The 19,457-nt window shown below is 45.0% G+C and overlaps 1 protein-coding gene and 1 pseudogene across 1 annotated transcript in view; one reads left to right on the top strand and one right to left on the bottom strand.

Annotated features, from left to right (window-relative positions):
• LOC126411337 (uncharacterized) overlaps window positions 1-19,457 on the top strand; it is a 1,112,707-nt gene that overhangs the window by 1,075,499 nt on the left and 17,751 nt on the right. The gene's annotated exons all lie outside the window — the stretch shown is intronic.
• On the bottom strand, window positions 13,476-13,593 carry LOC126425993 (5S ribosomal RNA; annotated as a pseudogene).

The raw sequence follows: 19,457 nt of genomic DNA, 5'->3' as shown, positions 1-19,457 counted from the left end.
GCCATTTGAACCAACCAGTTACTTAGCTGTTCATGGATAGTCTTTAGTCTGGCCCGCATTTCCGCTGCATTTGTGCACGTCATAACAGATTGCAGTTGGTCAAACTCCATCGCAGTAGATAGAATGAGCATCGCCTTCGCATTTAACTCGTCCCAAGCGGTTTGACTCTCACCAGCTTCTTTTCCCTCTACTTTATCGAGCACCTTTTCAGCAAGAAAAATAATTTGCAACTGATATTTACACAGTTGGAATTTTTACCGTCAAATTACTGGATACTATACGTTTTCAATTTATCCAACTTCGTGTAAGCTGAATGTAAGTCAAACTTCCAATACTCAGTTCAAAACGAAAACGAAGATTTTCCACAATAGACCAGCGAGATACGACGGTTCCAGAACTTGAGCGTCACGCTTCATGCGGATAAAACTCCGGACAAAAGCAATAAATTCACAGAACAGAAACAGATACCATATGTATGCGTTTGCCTGGGCCCATAATGTGATGTCTTTCATTATGTTTGGCAGAAAATCACAGACCGAAATACGGTAAATTGGAGTAAAAATAACTTATTGCTCCTTTCTTTATTGCAACCAAAAATTACACTGTAACCGTGAAAACAAAAGGAACACGGCAGCACACAGAATGAACATAAATATCTGGCGCACTTACACCACGAAATCTGAAAATGAAGCACTAAAAATGCTCAATACAACAAGCTCACTGCTGTCAACACTTATTTGCACAGTTAAAGATGCATGTGACCTCTCACGTTTTCTCGGCGTGATTGGTGGGGTACATTCGGTGTACTGCCGAGTTTCTGATCCGAGTGTGTGATCGCATTTCTTCGCAGTCTGCAGTGCTGCAATCTGTGTTACTGTGTGTACTCGCTGCCTAGACTTCAACCATACTCTGAAGTACTGTTGCGCTCGCTCCGCTGTTTGTAGCCGAGTTCGGTTTTTGATGCTCTTTTGTTTTTAGGAGTCGGCAGTGTTATGTCATGAAACATACATTATCTCAGCATTTTACAACTCTGCTGGATGAGATGGCCGCCGAGAACTTCATAAACTGAGAGCCGGACCCCAGTCGATGATTGACATTGGAGTCGGGCGGGGAGCACGCATAGCAACACAGCTTGTGAGACCACATTTATTTTGTAAGGGAATTAAGTTACATTTATATGAATGCTTAGTGTCTGTTCTTCCGTACATGTCCGAAAGAACAGACACCATGCAGAATCCACAGCTGTGGCACATTATCTGTAAACTGAAGGGGGATTACTGCTGTCAGCTGCAGCGGGACATTACGAGGAATCAGCAGCGACGAGCGGAAAAGTGCACCGGACCGGGATTCGAACCGAGGACCTCCTGCTTACTAAGCAGCTGCGTTAACCACTGCGCCGCCCAGAAGACAGCGTTGTCGCGGCTGCACGGACTGTCACGGCACGCCTCACGGCCGATCCCCACTCCAACCGCGTGCCACCTGTCCGCAGAGCCGGCCGCTGTGGAAGAGCGGTTCTAGGCGCTTCAGTCCGGTACCGCGCTGCCGTTACGGTCGCAGGTTCGAATCCTGCCTCGGGCATGGATGTGTGTGATGTCCTTCGGTTAGTTAGGTTTAATTAGTTCTAAGTTCTAGGCGACTGATGACCTCAGATGTTAAGTCCCATAGTGCTCAGAGCCATTTGAACCTTTTTCAACCTACCCGCAGTCCCTGTCCATTTTACTTTAATGTTCGCCACTCTGAGACTCCCTCGGGAGGTGGGACGTATTTGTGCATCCGCACTGAAGAAGGTGGGCCCATTGCGAAGATACGCTTATCAATTGTATGAGAGGAGCCGCTCGGTGAGAGTGCGGATCGGCCGTGAGGCCTTCCGAGACAGTTGCGCAGTTAGGATACCGCTGTGTCTCGGGCGGCACAGTGGATAACGCATCTGCCTAAGAGTAGGAGATCACGGGTTCGAATCCCGATCTGGTGCAAATTTTCGCTCGTCGCGGCTGATTCCGCGTAATGTCCAGTTGTAGCTGACAGCAGTGATCCTCCTTCAATTTGCATATACAGGGTGGTGCATTGATAGTGACCAGGCCAAATATCTCACGAAATAAGCATCAAACGAAAAAACTACAAAGAACGAAACTCGTCTAGCTTGAAGGGGGAAACCGGATGTCCTTATGGTTGACCTGCTGGATGCGCTGCCATAGGTCAAACGGAACTCAACTGCGTTTTTTAAAATATGAACCCCCATTTTTATTACGTATTCGTGTAGTACGTAAAGAGTTATGAATGTTTTAGTTGGACCACTTTTTTGGCTTTGTGATAGATGGCGCTGTAATAGTCACAAAGGTATAAGTACGTGGTATCACGTAAAAAATTCAAATGGCTCTGAGCACTATGGGACTTAACTACTGAGGTCATCAGTCCCCTAGAACTTAGAACTACTTAAACCTAACTAACCTAAGGACATCACACACAGCCATGCCCGAGGCAGGATTCGAACCTGCGACCGTAGCGGTCACGCGGTTCCAAACTGACGCGCTTAGAACCGCACGGCCACACCGGCCGGCGGTATCACGTAACATTCCGCCAATGCGGAGGGTATTTACTTCGTGATACATTAAAATGGACCGTTTACCAATTGCGAAAAGGTCGATATCGTGTTGACGTATGGCTATTGTGATCAAAATGCCCAACGGGCGTGTGCTATGCATGCTGCTCGGTATCCTGGACGACATCATCCAAGTGTCCGGACCGTTCGCCGGCTAGTTACGTTATTTAAGGAAACAGGAAGTGTTCAGCCACGTGTGAAACGTCAACCACGACCTGCAACAAATGATGATGCCCAACTAAGTGTTTTAGCTGCTGTCGCGGCTAATCCGCACATCAGTAGCAGACAAATTGCGCGAGAATCGGGAATCTCAAAAACGTCGTTGTTGAGAATGCTACATCAACATCGATTGCACCCGTACCATATTTCTATGCACCAGGAATTGCATGGCGACGACTTTGAACGTCGTGTACAGTTCTGCCTCTGGGCACAAGAGAAATTACGGGACGATGACAGATTGTTTGCACGCGTTCTATTTAGCGACGAAGCGTCATTCACCAACAGCGGTGACGTAAACCGGCATAATATGCACTATTGGGCATCGGAAAATCCATGACGGCTGCGACAAGTGGAACATCAGTGACCTTGGCGGATTAATGTATGGTGCGGCATTATGGGCGGAAGGATAATTGGCCCCCATTTTATCGATGGCAATCTAAATGGCGCATTGTTTGCTGATTTCCTACGTAATGTTCTACCGATGTTACTACAAGATGATTCACTGCATGACAGAATGGCGATGTACTTCCAACATGATGGATGTCCGGCAGATAGCTCGCGTACGGTTGAAGCGGTATTGAATAGCAATTTCATGACAGGTGGTTTGGTCGTCGAAGCACCATACCATGGCCCGCACGTTCACCGGATCTGACGTCCCCGGATTTCTTTCTGTGGGGAAAGCTGAAGGATATTTGCTATCGTGATCCACCGACAACGCCTGACAACATGCGTCAGCGCATTGTCAATGCATTTGCGGACATTACGGAAGGCGAACTACTCACTGTTGAGAGAAATGTCGTTACACGTATTGCCAAATGCATTGAGGTTGACGGACATCATTTTGAGCATTTATTGCATTCATGTGGTAATTCACAGGTAATCACGCTGTAGCAGCATGCGTTCTCAGAAATGATAAGTTCACAAAGGACATGTATCACATTGGAACAACCGAAGTAAAATGTTCAAACGTACCTACGTTCTGTATTCTAATTTAAAAAACCTGCCTGTTACCAACTGTTCGTCTAAAATTGTGGGCCATATGTTTGTGACTATTACAGAGCCATCTACCACAAAGCGAAAAAAGTGGTCCAATTAAAACATTCATATTTTACGTACTACACGAATATGTAATAAAAATGGGGGTTCCAATTAAAAAAAAAAAACGCTGTTGATATCCGTTTGACCTATGGCAGGGCCATCTAGCAGTCCAACCATAGCGCCTTCTGGTTTCCCTCTTCAAGCTAGACAAGTTTCGTTCTTTGTAGTTTTTTCGTTTGACGCTTATTTCGTGAGATATTTGGCCCGGTCACGATCAATGGACCACCCTGTATATATAACCTACAAATTTAAAAAATGTCTCTGAGCACTATGCGACTTAACTTCTGAGGTCATCAGTCGCCTAGAAAAAAAAAAATGGTTCAAATGGCTCTGAGCACTATGAGACTTAACATCTATGGTCATCAGTCCCCGAGAACTTAGAACTACTTAAACCTAACTAACCTAAGGACATCACACAACACCCAGTCATCACGAGGCAGAGAAAATCCCTGACCCCGCCGGGAATCGAACCGGGAACCCGGGCGTGGGAAGCGAGAACGCTACCGCACGACCACGAGCTGCGGACAGTCGCCTAAAACTTAGAACTAATTAAACCTAACTAACCTAAGGACAGCACACACATCCATGCCCGAAGCAGGATTCGAACCTGCGAAAGTAGCGGTCGCTCGGTTCCAGACTGTAGCGCCTAGAACCGCACGGCCACTCCGACCGGCTACAAATTTAAAAGTAAACTTTTCTATGTGTTCTCGAGACGAGAGTGAGAGGAAATTACCTATCATTCCCTCCATACACGAGTAGTTTTGGGCCAGGTTAATTTTACTGCAAGTCCATCCAAACTGTAATTAAGGGTGGTCACCAAGACGGCGGCGGGCGTTAGAGAACCACCTTGGTTTGAAGAAGGGTGACAAAAGAGCAGGGGTTCCTTCCTGTGAGGTAGTTAGCAGTTAGGACCAACCAGGTAATGGCAACTTAAGAGCTCTGAAGAGTTCCCTCAGAACTTTCTTGTGAGACAGACATGCCATATTGCAGGAACAGTCTTTTAAGTGGAAACAGCAAGTAGTCTCTACCGTGACCGTTAACTATTTTCTTGCTAAAATAGAGATTTGTTGAATATAATGCAGCAGCGTCACTCAGCTTCACTTTTGTCCTGGAGCAGTCAACACGTACCATCTACGTAGACAATGTCTGTCACAGAGGATCTCGCGGTAGCAGCCAAGTTGCTGAAGTGACTCTAAGGCTTCACGCAATTTTAGTAGTAGAGAGAACGTTTCAAAATCGAGAATCACGAGACGTAAATGATATACGCGATTCACGCGATCAGAAGATGTCCTCTGGCTGCCATCTACTAACACGGCGAAATGCTACAGCCCACAGGCTAGGTAACACTCGTCATAGTCCACTGTTGCACCTCATTGCCAGTAATTCTCTCTCTGCCTCGTCTCAACCGGCTAGTGGCTTCCTTGATATCATTTCGTAACTTTCATTGTTATCCGATGCTTAAACACATATGAAAACTGATACTAAATACAAGTGCACTCTTTCGCCCCGATGTCGATGCTTCAAATTCGTCTTGCTGTGTATTTCTAAATTTTTGCGCAGAATATATTTAACTGTTATACTAACTGCGGTATTGCCCTTCATATTCACCTATAGCCCCATTACCTTTAATTAATCGATGTCAAATGGCTGCTTGATCGACAACTGTAAGTAGGATCGAGTCAAATGCTTCCGAGACGACAACACTGTTTTGTAAAAAACTTTCTATAATCAAGATTGGATAAATTCTTCTTTATTTTCGACAACTAGTTTCGACACACTTTGCTGTCATCTTTTGGTCTTCAAAAGCTTTTGTTACAAAACGTGTTCATTGTGAGTCAGAACCTCATTCCAAGTTGTCATATTAGTGGATAAAATGTAGCAAATTATACAAAGGTATCTCAGAAATAAAATATTTATAATTAAAGAGCGCCTTGTGAAAATGGCCATGTTTAGCTTTGGAACCAGTGGCAAAATTTCATGCTAACACTTCTAAATGGCCACATAGAAAATAAAACGAACTGAGTTGACCAGATACCCAGTCTAAGGTAGATCATCAATGAACTGAACATGTCAAGCTAACGTAAACAGATGTTCAAATAAGCATTTTACTGGATATTGTGATTTTTAAGACGTAACATTCATCTTTCAGCGCTATGTATACGGACATGGCCTTGTGCACAAGGTGACAAACCTTTGTATAATGTGCTACATTTTATCCACATTTTTGAAGACCGGAAGTCGGTCGAAATCAGTTGTCGAAAGTAAAGAAGAATTTATGCAACCTTGGTTCTAGAAAGTTTTTTATCACATGAAGCAGATCGTTCCTTATAATTTCTCAACATATGAAAATTCAGCATTCTTTTGGTTGCAGCTGTGTGGCAGGCGAGATGAACCACCACAAGATCGCGGCACCTGAAGAGAATCACAGGGTCGATCGTAGAAATATTGCGAATAAAGCGGACTCAAGTACTCAGCTGTAGACCCGAAAGCACACAAACCCTCGTTGTGGAGATCCCTGCCCTCCTTGGTGCACAGAACGGGTTAGAACATTGTTGCAGAAACAACGAAACAAACGTGCCAAATTTAAACAGACGCAAAATCCCCAAGATTGGCGATCTTTTACAGAAGCTCGAAATTTAGCGCGGACTTCATTACGAGATGCTTATAACAATTTCCACAACGAAACTTCGTCCTGAAACCTGGCAGAAAATCCAAAGAGATTCTGGTCGTATGTGAAGTATCTTAGGGGCAAGAAACAGTCAATGCCTTCTCTGCACAATAGCAATGGAGATACTATCGAAGACAGTGCTGCCAAAGCAGAGTTACTAAACACAGCCTTCCGAAATGCCTTCACAAAAGAAGACGAAGTAAATATTCCAGAATTCGAATCGAGAACAGCTGCCAACATGAATAACGTAGAAAATGGTTCAAAATGGCTCTGAGCACTATGGGACTCAACTGCTGTGGTCATCAGTCCCCTAGAACTCAGAACTACTTAAACCTAACTAACCTAAGGACATCACACACATCCATGCCCGATGCAGGATTCGAACCTGCGACCGTAGCAGTCGCACGGTTCCGGACTGCGCGCCTAGAACCGCGAGACCACCGCCGCCGGCAATAACGTAGAAGTAAATATCCTCGGAGTAGTGAAGCAACTTAAATCACTTAATAAAACCAAGTCTTGGCTCTGAGCACTATGCGACTTGACTTCTGAGGTCATCAGTCGCCTAGAACTTAGAACTAATTAAACCTAACTAACCTAAGGACATCACACACATCCATGCCCGAGGCAGGATTCGAACCTGCGACCGTAGCGGCCGCTTGGTTCCAGACTGTAGCGCCTAGAACCGCACGGCCACTCCGGCCGGCAAAAGCAAGTCTTCTGGTCCAGACTGTATACCAATTAGGTTCCTTTCTGGGTATGCTGATGCATTAGCTCCATACTTAACAGTCAAATACAACCGTTCGCTCGACGAAAGATCCGTACCCAAAGACTGGAAAGTTGGACAGGTCACACCAATATTCAAGAAAGGTAGTAAGAGTAATCCACTAAATTACAGGTCCATATCGTTAACGTCGATATGCAGCAGGATTTTAGAAAATATATTGTGTTCGAACATTATGAATTACCTCGAAGAAAACGGTCTATTGACACACAGTCAACATGGGCTTAGAAAACATCGTTCTTGTGAAACACAACTAGCTCTTTATTCACATGAAGTGCTAAGTGCTATTGGCAGGGGGTTTCCGATCGATTTCGTATTTTTGGATTTCCGGAAGGCTTTTGACACAGTACCACACAAGCGGCTCGTAGTGAAATTGCGTGCTTATGGAATATCGTCTCAGTTATGTGAGTGGGTTTGTGATTTCCTGTCAGAGAGGTCACAGTTCGTAGTAATTGACGGGGAGCCATCCAGTAAAACAGACGTGATTTCTGACGTTTCCCAAGGTAGTGTTATAGGCCCTTTGCTGTTCTTTATCTATATAAACGATTTGGGGCACAATCTGTGCAGCCGTCTTCGGTTGTTTGCAGATTACGCTGTCGTTTATCTACTAATAAAGTCATCAGAAGATCAAAACAAACTGCAAAACGATTTAGAAGAGATATCGGAATGGTGAGAAAAGTGGCAGTTGACCCTAAATAACGAAAAGTGTGAGGTCATCCACATGAGTGCTAAAAGGAACTCATTAAAATTCGGTTACACGATAAATCAGTCTAATCTAAAAGCCGTGAATTCAACCAAATACCTAGGCATTACAATTACGAACAACTTAAATTGGAAGGAACTCACAGAAAATTTTGTGGGGAAGGCTAACCAAAGACTGCGTTTTATTGGCAGGACACTTAGGAAATGTAACAGACCTACTAAGGAGACTGCCTACACTACGCTTGTCCGTCCTCTTTTAGAATACTGCTGCTCGGTGTGGGATCCTTACCAGATAGGACTGACAGAGTACATCGAAAAAGTTCAAAGAAAGGCAGCACATTTGTATTATCGCGAAACATGGGAGAGAGTGTCATAGAAATGATACAGGATTTGGGCTGGAAATCATTAAAAGAAACGCGTTTTTCGTTGCGACGGAATCTTCTCACGAAATTCCGATTACCAGCTTTCTCCTCCGAATGCGAAAATATTTTGTTGACACCGACCTACATAGGGAGGAACGATTACCACGATAAAATAAGGGAAATTAGAGCTCGTACGGAAAGATATGGGTGTTCATTCTTTCCGCGCGCTATACGAGATTGGAATAATAGATAATTGTGGAGGTGTTTCCATGAACCCTCTGACAGGCACTTAAATGTGATTTGCAGAGTATCCATGTAGATGTAGATGTAGATGAGATGGAACAGCCTGTCGCTGAAGCCTTTCATAGGGCAGAGGTACTCGCGCGTGCATGTAGCCAAGGTGGCGTGACACGACAGTCGCCTCCATCTAGGCGGGATGGGATTAGCACTGCCGCTGCCTCGTTTGTATGTGTGGCCCCTCCCGCTTAGATATTCACCCGCAGCACTGCGGAGACGGGATCCCCTCCTGCCTGTGTACACTGAATAACCGATCGCATGGGCAACAAGCGTGGCAGATTTCCGCTGGGTCGGTTTCGACCCGGCTGCTTCCACGGTCGTGACCAGAGTGCTATATCGAGAACTGGCCACAGCGATAGCTCAAGGCAAGATAAGGATGTGGGAAAAAACCTCGCGAGCTCGTCCATTACCGCGCCAGGTGATACTCCACAGGAATTATATATTTCGTTCAAGCGTGTAGGGATGACCGTAACTAGCGACAAGCGAGCCAACTTACAAACAAGCGAAGGCCATGAAGCGACTGCAACGTTTGATCGTCGACGTAATGAAATAAAGCAAATTAGGTTTTAAACACTACTGGCCATTAAAATTGCTACACCAAGAAGAAATGAAGATGATAAATGGGTATTCATTGGACAAATATATTATACTAGAACTGATATGTGATTACATTTTCACGCAATTTGGGTGCATAGAGCCTGAGAAATCAGTACCCAGAACAACCACTTCTGGTCGTAATAACGGCCTTGATACGCCTGGGCATTGAGTCAAACAGAGCTTGGATGGCGTGTACATGTACAGCTGCCCATGCAGCTTCAACACGATACCACAGTTCATCAAGAGTAGTGACTGGCGTATTGTGACGAACCAGTTGCTCGGCCACCATTGACCAGACGTTTTCAATTGGTGAGAGATCTGGAGAATGTGCTGACCAGGGCAGCAGTCGAACATTTTCTGTATCCAGAAAGGCCCGTACAGGACCTACAACGTGCGGTCGTGCATTATCCTGCTGAAATGTAGGGTTTCGCAGGGACAGAATGAAGGGCAGAGCCACGGATCGTAACACATCTGAAATGTGACGTCCACTGTTCAAAGTGCCGTCAATGCGAACAAGAGGTGACCGAGACGTGTAACTAATGGCTCCCCATACCATCACGCCGGGTGAAACGCCAGTATGGCGATGACGAATACACGCCTCCAATGTGCGTTCACCGCGATGTCGCCAAACATGGATGCGACCATCATGATACTGTAAACAGAACCTGGATTCATCCGAAAAAATGACGTTTTACCATTCGTGCACCCAGGTTCGTCGTTGAGTACACCATCGCAGGCGCTCCTGTCTGTGATGCAGCGTCAAGGGGAACCACAGCCATGGTCTCCGAGCTGATAGTCCATTCTGCTGCAAACGTCGTCGAACTGCTCGTGCAGATGGTTGTTGTCCTGCAAACGTCCCCATCTGTTGACTCCCAGATCGAGCCGTGGCTGCACCATCCGTTACAGCCATGCGGATAAGATGCCTATCATCTCGACTGCTATTGATACGAGGCTGTTGGGATCCAGCACGGCATTCCGTATTACCCTCCTGAACCCACCGATTCCATATTCTGCTAACAGTCATTGGATATCGACCAACGCGAGCAGCAATGACGCGATACGATAAACCGCAGTCGCGATAGGCTACAATACGACCTTTATCAAAGTCGGAAACGTGATGGTACGCATTTCTCCTCCTTACTTGAGGCATCACAACAAAGTTTCACCAGGCAACGCCGGTCAACTGCTGTTTGTGTATGAGAAATCGGTTGTAAACTTTCCTCATGTCAGCACGTTGTAGGTGTCGCCACCGGCGCCAACCTTGTGTGAATGCTCTGTAAAGCTAATCATTTGCATATCACAGCATCTTCTTCCTGTCGATTAAATTTCGCGTCTGTAGCACGTCATCTTCGTGGTGTTGCAGTTTTCATGGCCAGTAGTGTATGAAGAGCAAATAAATAAATACCTCTGAAACTTTACCAAATTGACATTTAGCTCCAGTTTCCCTCTTTTCTTTTCCATTTCTTTTAATTTCATCGTTTGCGTAAAACTGGAGTCACAACATCTGTGATTTGCGTAACTGGGATAAGCTACAAAAGAGGAAATATTTTAATACCTAATGGTTCCCGCTGATTTGCAAATACAGACTTCTGTGCCCCTTCCTAGTATCTCAGAGAATAGCAGTGCACTTGATTTTACGAGATAGACAGTTTTGTAGCATATTTCATGCCTCTCTAAATCACTGAATGTTTCTGCTATGCGAACAGCCAGCAAATAGCAATTTATTCATTAGCAATTATATGTCTACACATAGGCTTATAAGTTCAGTCAATTATTCTGACGATTTACTAGATTACAGAGATGTTGACTGAAAAAGGTCCCTAGTTGTATATGAAACAACCTTCAATGGAACCGCCGATGTCATCGACACTTAAAGTATGGATACACTGTGTGTATTTTTTTTTTTTTTTTGCCTTATTTCTGTGGTTAAGTGAGAGGTCAGGACTGAAGATGATGAGATCAAGAACATCCTATCCAACGCTGTGCAACAAATTCGACGTTTTTTACCATATGATACATGGTTATATGGCATGTAAAGGAAGTCCCAAGAGGACTGGTCAACGTTCGACGATATGGTAGGGACGATCATTCGTAGCAAAAAAAGTATAGAAAGCATGGGCTCTAAACGCGTACCTTGAGAGCTATGAGCATTTCTTCATCTAGTGTACCGTGGAATAAATATCTTCTACTGCAATCTCTTTGCTTTCCATATGTTGCGAGCAAGTAGCATGGACCAAAACAGAAGAAAACAAATCCTTCAGTAGAAGACACGCCTTCCACAGTAGCGAAGATAAACATTTGCTCTTAGCTTTTAACGTAAGTATTTTACACCCCATATTTACTAGACATTTTTGCTTCGAATGATTGTTCCTGTCATATCCCTGAATACTGACTATTCTCCCTTGGACGCCCAGTATACTTCCGCCAATGGCTGTTCAGTGTTTGTGTTTGCTCGTAGCTTTTAACGTAAGTATTTTACACCTCATATTTACTAGACATTTTTGCTTCGAATGATTGTTCCTGTCATATCCCTGAATACTGACTATTCTCCCTTGGGCGCCCAGTATACTTTCGCCAATGGCTGTTCAGTGTTTATGTTTGCTCTTAGCTTTTAACGTAAGTATTGTACACTCCATATTTACTAGACATTTTTGCTTCGAATGATTGTTCCTGTCATATCCCTGAATACTGACTATTCTCCCTTGGACGCCCAGTATACTTTCGCCAATGGCTGTTCAGTGTTTATGTTTGCTCTTAGCTTTTAACGTAAGTATTGTACACTCCATATTTACTAGACATTTTTGCTTCGAATGATTGTTCCTGTCATATCCCTGAATACTGACTATTCTCCCTTGGACGCCCAGTATACTTTCGCCAATGGCTGTTCAGTGTGTACGTATGGTAGGGCGGTGTCTACATTTATAATTCTCAGCGTTGCAGTTCCCATAAGAGAATAAGCTTCATTTGGGTCAAATTGCGAGTTATGGTGCCATATGGTACCATTTATTTCCATTTTCCACGTGGCCAGCCAGAATGTTAGCTCGAAATTTTACCACTGGCTACAAAACGTGAAATGAACTCCTGCGCTGCATGTTCTTCATACTAATGATGATTCTACGAGGCTTCTGGTCCTAACTGAGATGCTTCAAGACTCACGTTGAACACCGAGCATTAGAGCATTTTTGCACTCTTATGTAAAGATGATCTATAGCAATACCGGCATTGGCGTTTGCACAGTTTTCAGTTATGAGGCTTTCGTATGCTGTCGTCAAATCCTTACTCCATAGTAAAAGATCGCAAATAGCTGTTGCCGTAATGAATAAAACGAAATGTATAAAACAGCCCGCTAAGTCTGGACATATAAACGTATATCTGTTATTATATGCAAAATTGCTAGAGCATATGTCCACCGTCCGCCCAAGAAGTTCGGAGACTGATTTTATTCCTGGCGTGTAAGCTACATCAGCGCAGTAGCTACGATGGCAGCTAGAACCAACCACTGTCAACAACAGATGTACATTCCACAAATCAGTTGTGAGCAGGCAGTTTTAAGGAATGAACGTGCGGCAGTAGTGTGTCAGAGTTGTTATGTAACAAATCGCAATGCAGAATGTTTTGAGGAAGGGAAAAGTGAGAGCGCAGTTTGTCCCGAATACTTCGACTCCGAAGAAAAACGACAATAATTATGCCCATTATCAACATTGTTAAAGAAATTAAATAAAATAAATATTTTACTTTTGTTAGAGTACATACTAAGCAGTTTTAATTTAATAAGAATAATGTCGACATATGGAAGTCCACACTCTTTCCGTATGTGAAGTGCGTAACTTACGATGAACGGCGATGGAGGCATCGCTGCATGTCCAGTGTTGCCGCCTGTACTCATTTAAACGTCTAGCAAGGAACGAGAATAAGTACAATGTTTCTCATAACCAAAAAACCAAAGCAACTCCGCCCCGCCATAAAGGCTCAACGGTACCTACCGGCCGTCTTGTCATCCTCAGCCCACAGACGTCACTGGATGCGGATGTGGAAGGGCATGTGGTCAGCACACCACTCTCTCAGCCGTATGTCAGTCTACGTGACCGGAGCCACTACTTCTAAATCAAGTAGCTCTTCAATTTTCCGCACAAGGGCTGAGTGCACCCCGCGTGCCAACAGCGCTCGGCAGACCGGATGGACACCCATCCAAGTGCTAGCCCACCCCGACAGCGCTTAACTTCGGCGATCTGATGGGAACCAGTGTTACCACTGCGGCAAGGCCGTTGGCATGTTTCTCATAACGCCTGACAATAATGACAGCAATTTTTAAACATTAAGAATTTTGACGTGTAAGAAAAAAATAAAAATTTCAAGTTCACAAATGTACTGTTAAATATTCTACATACAGAAATCTCAGGAAACAAGTAGCCCAATTATATACCCTCAGTGGCCAAAGGATTTCACATGGGAAGTGACTGAATTTCATGATTTTAAAAAAAAATCTTCTAAACGAATATGCGACTTCAGTGGCCAGTCACAGCAAGTTAGCGTTAGTACCACTCCACTGCGAAATGCTTAAATATTAAATGAAACAGAATTACGTCGAGCTGAATTTTGTAGGATAGCTCTTTGCACCGATATACACTCCTGGAAATGGAAAAAAGAACACATTGACACCGGTGTGTCAGACCCACCATACTTGCTCCGGACACTGCGAGAGGGCTGTACAAGCAATGATCACACGCACGGCACAGCGGACACACCAGGAACCGCGGTGTTGGCCGTCGAATGGCGCTAGCTGCGCAGCATTTGTGCACCGCCGCCGTCAGTGTCAGCCAGTTTGCCGTGGCATACGGAGCTCCATCGCAGTCTTTAACACTGGTAGCATGCCGCGACAGCGTGGACGTGAACCGTATGTGCAGTTGACGGACTTTGAGCGAGGGCGTATAGTGGGCATGCGGGAGGCCGGGTGGACGTACCGCCGAATTGCTCAACACGTGGGGCGTGAGGTCTCCACAGTACATCGATGTTGTCGCCAGTGGTCGGCGGAAGGTGCACGTGCCCGTCGACCTGGGACCGGACCGCAGCGACGCACGGATGCACGCCAAGACTGTAGAATCCTACGCAGTGCCGTAGGGGACCGCACCGCCACTTCCCAGCAAATTAGGGACACTGTTGCTCCTGGGGTATCGGCGAGGACCATTCGCAACCGTCTCCATGAAGCTGGGCTACGGTCCCGCACACCGTTAGGCCGTCTTCCGCTCACGCCCCAACATCGTGCAGCCCACCTCCAGTGGTGTCGCGACAGGCGTGAATGGAGGGACGAATGGAGACGTGTCGTCTTCAGTGATGAGAGTCGCTTCTGCCTTGGTGCCAATGATGGTCGTATGCGTGTTTGGCGCCGTGCAGGTGAGCGCCACAATCAGGACTGCATACGACCGAGGCACACAGGGCCAACACCCGGCATCATGGTGTGGGGAGCGATCTCCTACACTGGCCGTACACCACTGGTGATCGTCGAGGGGACACTGAATAGTGCACGGTACATCCAAACCGTCATCGAACCCATCGTTCTACCATTCCTAGACCGGCAAGGGAACTTGCTGTTCCAACAGGATAATGCACGTCCGCATGTATCCCGTGCCACCCAACGTGCTCTAGAAGGTGTAAGTCAACTACCCTAACCAGCAAGATCTCCGGATCTGTCCCCCATTGAGCATGTTTGGGACTGGATGAAGCGTCGTCTCACGCGGTCTGCACGTCCAGCACGAACGCTGGTCCAACTGAGGCGCCAGGTGGAAATGGCATGGCAAGCCGTTCCACAGGACTACATCCAGCATCTCTACGATCGTCTCCATGGGAGAATAGCAGCCTGCATTGCTGCGAAAGGTGGATATACACTGTACTAGTGCCGACATTGTGCATGCTCTGTTGCCTGTGTCTATGTGCCTGTGGTTCTGTCAGTGTGATCATGTGATGTATCTGACCCCAGGAATGTGTCAATAAAGTTTCCCCTTCCTGGGACAATGAATTCACGGTGTTCTTATTTCAATTTCCAGGAGTGTATTTGACAACACATTTGTGCAAATACGCTACTGGCCATTAAAATTGCTACACCAAGAAGAAATGCAGATGATAAACGGGTATTCATTGGACAAATATATTATACTAGAACTGACATGTGATTACACTTTCACGCGGTTTGGGTGCATAGATCCCGAGAAATCAGTACCCAGAACAACCATCTCTGGCCGTAATAATGGCCTCGATACGCCTGGGCGTTGGGTCAAACAGAGCTTGGATGGCGTGTACAGGTAAAGCTGCCCATGCAGCTTCAACACGATACCACAGTTCATCAAGAGTAGTGACTGGCGTATTGTGATGAGCCAGTTGCTGAGCCACCACTGACCAGATGTTTTCAATTGGTGAGAGATCTGGAGAATGTGCTGGCCAGGGCAGCAGTCGAACATTTTCTGTATCCAGAAAGGCCCGTACAGGACCTGCAACATGCGATCATGCATTATCCTGCTGAACTGTGGGGTTTCGCAGGGATCGAGTGAAGGGTAGAACCACGGGCCGTAACACATCTGAAATGTAACGTTCACTGTTCAAAGTGCCGTCAGTGCGAACAAGAGGTGACCGAGACGTGTAACCAAAGGCACCCCATACCAACATGCCGGGTGATACGCCAGTATGGCGATGACGAATACACGCTTCCAGTGTGCGTTCACCCGATGTGGCCAAACACGGATGCGACCATCATGATGCTATGAACAGAACCTGGATTAATCCGATTAAATGACGTTTTGCCATTCGTGCACCCAGGTTCGTCGTTGAGTACACCATCGCAGGCGCTCCTGTCTGTGATGCAGCGTCAAGGGTTACCGCAGCCATGGTCTCCGAGCAGATAGTTCATGTTGCTGCAAACGTCGTCGAACTGTTCGTGCAGGTGGTTGTTGTCTTGCAAACGTCCCCATCTGTTGACTCAGGGATCGAGAGGTGGCTGCACCATCCGTTACAGCCATGCGGATAAGATGCCTGTCATCTCGATTGCTAGTGATACGAGGCCGTTGGGATCCAGCACGGCGTTCCGTATTACCCTCCTGAACCCACCGATTCCATATTCTGTTAACAGTCATTGGATCTCGACCAACGCGAGCAGCAGTGTCGCGATACGATAAACCGCAATCGCGCTAGGCTACAATCCGACCTTTATCAAAGTCGGAAACGTGATGGTACGCATTTCTCCTTCTTACACGAGGCATCACAACAACGTTTCATCAGGCAACGCCGGTCAACTGATGTTTGTGTATGAGAAATCGGTTGTAAACTTTCTTCATGTCAGCACGCTGTAGGTGTCGCCACCGGCGCCAACCTTGAGTGAATGCTCTGAAAACTAATCATTTGCATATGACAGCATCTTCTTCCTGCCGGTTAAATTTCGAGTCTGTAGCACGTCACCTTCGTGGTGTAGCAATTTTAATGGCCAGTAATGTAGATGAAAGATTCCTTTCTTAGATCGTGTGCAGTTTGTCCCTCTCGTTAGATCTCTCCGTGAATGAAGCATAGAGTCACTTTTCCTGTCGTCACATCTAAAAATCTGACATTAATCAACAGAGATACCTTCGAGGTTGATGGACTAAAGAATCAGCTCACTGTGCACTATTATTTGAAGATATATTGGCAAAGGTGCGTTTTGGCTAGTTGTGTGTCCACCAGGGAGTAGACATTTTATGTAACTATAGCTGAAGTTTGTAAATGGCACTAGTGTTGCGGTCTATCAAAACTTCATTTCGGTAATTTTGGTACCCTACACAAGTGACATAGTAAATGATAGGATTAACGGGAGTAATGGCAGTGTTGGCAGGGAAAGAAATACAAATTAAACTGGGAGCCGACGATTTCCCTTTTTTTTTGCATATAATAAGAACCGCTTATCTTTCAGTGTTAGTCCATTGTGTATTTTATATCGGTGCATAATATAAATCGCTTTTTGTAAGTTATAAAAATTAGTTGATCGTGTAAATTCTGCGCTTTTGTACAGTCAAATCAATTATTTTTGATGTAAGTAGAGTTTACATGCACAAACATAAAAATTATGTGTAATTATTGTTGTTGTTTTGTAGTCAATGCAACGTTATTTATCAGGATCAAAGGCCCGAGTTTCCTGTTATTAGTGATAAACGCAAAAGTTATTTATGAATAACAGAAACGGTTTATATAAGTTCGACCAAGTATTGATGTATTTTTGTTTTGCGACTTTTTTTTACTTTACTTTTTCGTTGGGGATATTGTTTTCTGATGTTATTGTTTTGTTTATTTTTACTACAACATCCCTCTGTTTAACATTATAGATCAACAGTTTTCGAATAAAACCTTAATTAAACACTGTCACATTCTATTTTGCTATAAACACAGTTTTAAACATCCTGGCAGATTAAAACTGTGTGCCGGACCGAGACTCGAACTCGGGACCTTTCTTCCAGGAGTGCTAGTTCTGCAAGGTTCGCAGGAAAGCTTCTGTGAAGTTTGGAAGGTAGGAGACGAGGTAATGGCGGAATTAAAGCTGAGAGGACTTGACGTGAGTCGTGCTTGGGTAGCTCATTTGGTAGAGCACTTGCCCGCGAAAGTAAGGTCCCGAGTTCGAGTCTCGGTCCGGCACACAGTTTTAATCAGCCAGGAAGTTTGAATATGTAGCTAACGGGCATTTCAAAGTGAAGCCTCATGACTAACCGCTCCCTGATCGGTAAACACCATTCGATATTAACATTTTCGAAAACGTTAATTGTTATTATTTAAATCCCTTTGACAAATATTCGAAAGGCGTCCTGATAGTTTAAACTCTGTAATACATTATTGAGAAACAAATTTTGGTATATTTTCTACGGCAGCTTCGCCTCTGCAACCTGCAACCGGCTAGTAAGGTTTTATTTCACTTGTTTAAGCCCTAGCTTGCCCTTTACGAATAATAAGTAAGTCCTTCCGTCATCAAATTGAAATAAAATTTTTGGACCACAGACTATTTAAGCGTGTACACTGTTTCTCTGTTGCCTTTCAGCATCAAGTTACCGTTTCCATGCAGCCCTTAGGGTGTGGCCGCTGTCCCGATTAAAATAGTTACATATTCTGATTTTGTCGTATTCTTTCAATTCTAGTAGGTCGATGCATGGGATAATATTTCTGTTCCATCATGCACAATCGTTTGTTTGTTAACGAGGCTACCTTCAGCAACAGCAGGTTTGTCGAAATCTCGACATTTGGTGTGGCCTCAGTGCTCTGTGTGTACTGAAATCGTTCGTATTGACAGACCAATGTAACTGCTTCCAACTTCGACAGAAATTTTACGAATTCCAGGAACACCGAGACCATGGCTGAATTTGGCTGGACGCAGCATCTCTCTAACTTTCTTGGGTGGTCGGAAAATGGACTGATTGCGGCACCTGCCCGAGATTGCCTAATTTAGCTCGAAAGGAAGGAAAGGGTGCGATTGACTGACGAACTTCTGATTATTACCATCTCTTTTTTTATTTTTTATTGTAACGAAAGATATAGTTAATATCTTGTTCACTATACAGAATACGTTTCAGTGCGAATGCACTCACATTGCTCAAACTCTTATGGCAATCGGTATATTGACTGCCGCGAGTAATGAGTATAGTGGACGGGGGCACTACGAATATAGTGTGTGGACAGTAAGTTGGAAATGTGGGTCTCACGGGGAGCGTGCCAGAGATAAGTCCGTGCAGTCGCACTATCCTCTGTCTCCTCCATGGCTCAGTCGGATAGAGCATCTGCCATGTAAGCAGGAAAGCCCGGGTTCGAGTCCCGGTTGGGTCACACACTTTCAACTGACCCTATTTATGTTTATCAACGCCTGTAAGCAGCTAACGGTCTGGATTTCATTGTAATTTCATTCAAGGAATACTGTTGTTAAAAGGAAGAGCAAAGGCCATGTAAGGATAGCAAACAGAAAATGTTACATACAATTTCCATTAGATCTAGTCATACCGTTGTCACGAGTTAAAATAATTAATAAAATAAAACAGTGGAAGTCAGTAAGAAGACTGGTTGATCTTGGAGTTAAAAGGATAAGCCAGCCACTAAAACACACATCGAAATCTGTGTCCAATTGAACTGGGCAGTGATCCTAAC

Source organism: Schistocerca serialis, chromosome 1, assembly GCF_023864345.2.
Source record: "Schistocerca serialis cubense isolate TAMUIC-IGC-003099 chromosome 1, iqSchSeri2.2, whole genome shotgun sequence".
NCBI classification, from domain to species: Eukaryota; Metazoa; Arthropoda; class Insecta; order Orthoptera; family Acrididae; genus Schistocerca; species Schistocerca serialis.
Note: the sequence above shows the minus strand (reverse complement) of the source record. Positions and strands in the feature narration are given on the sequence as shown.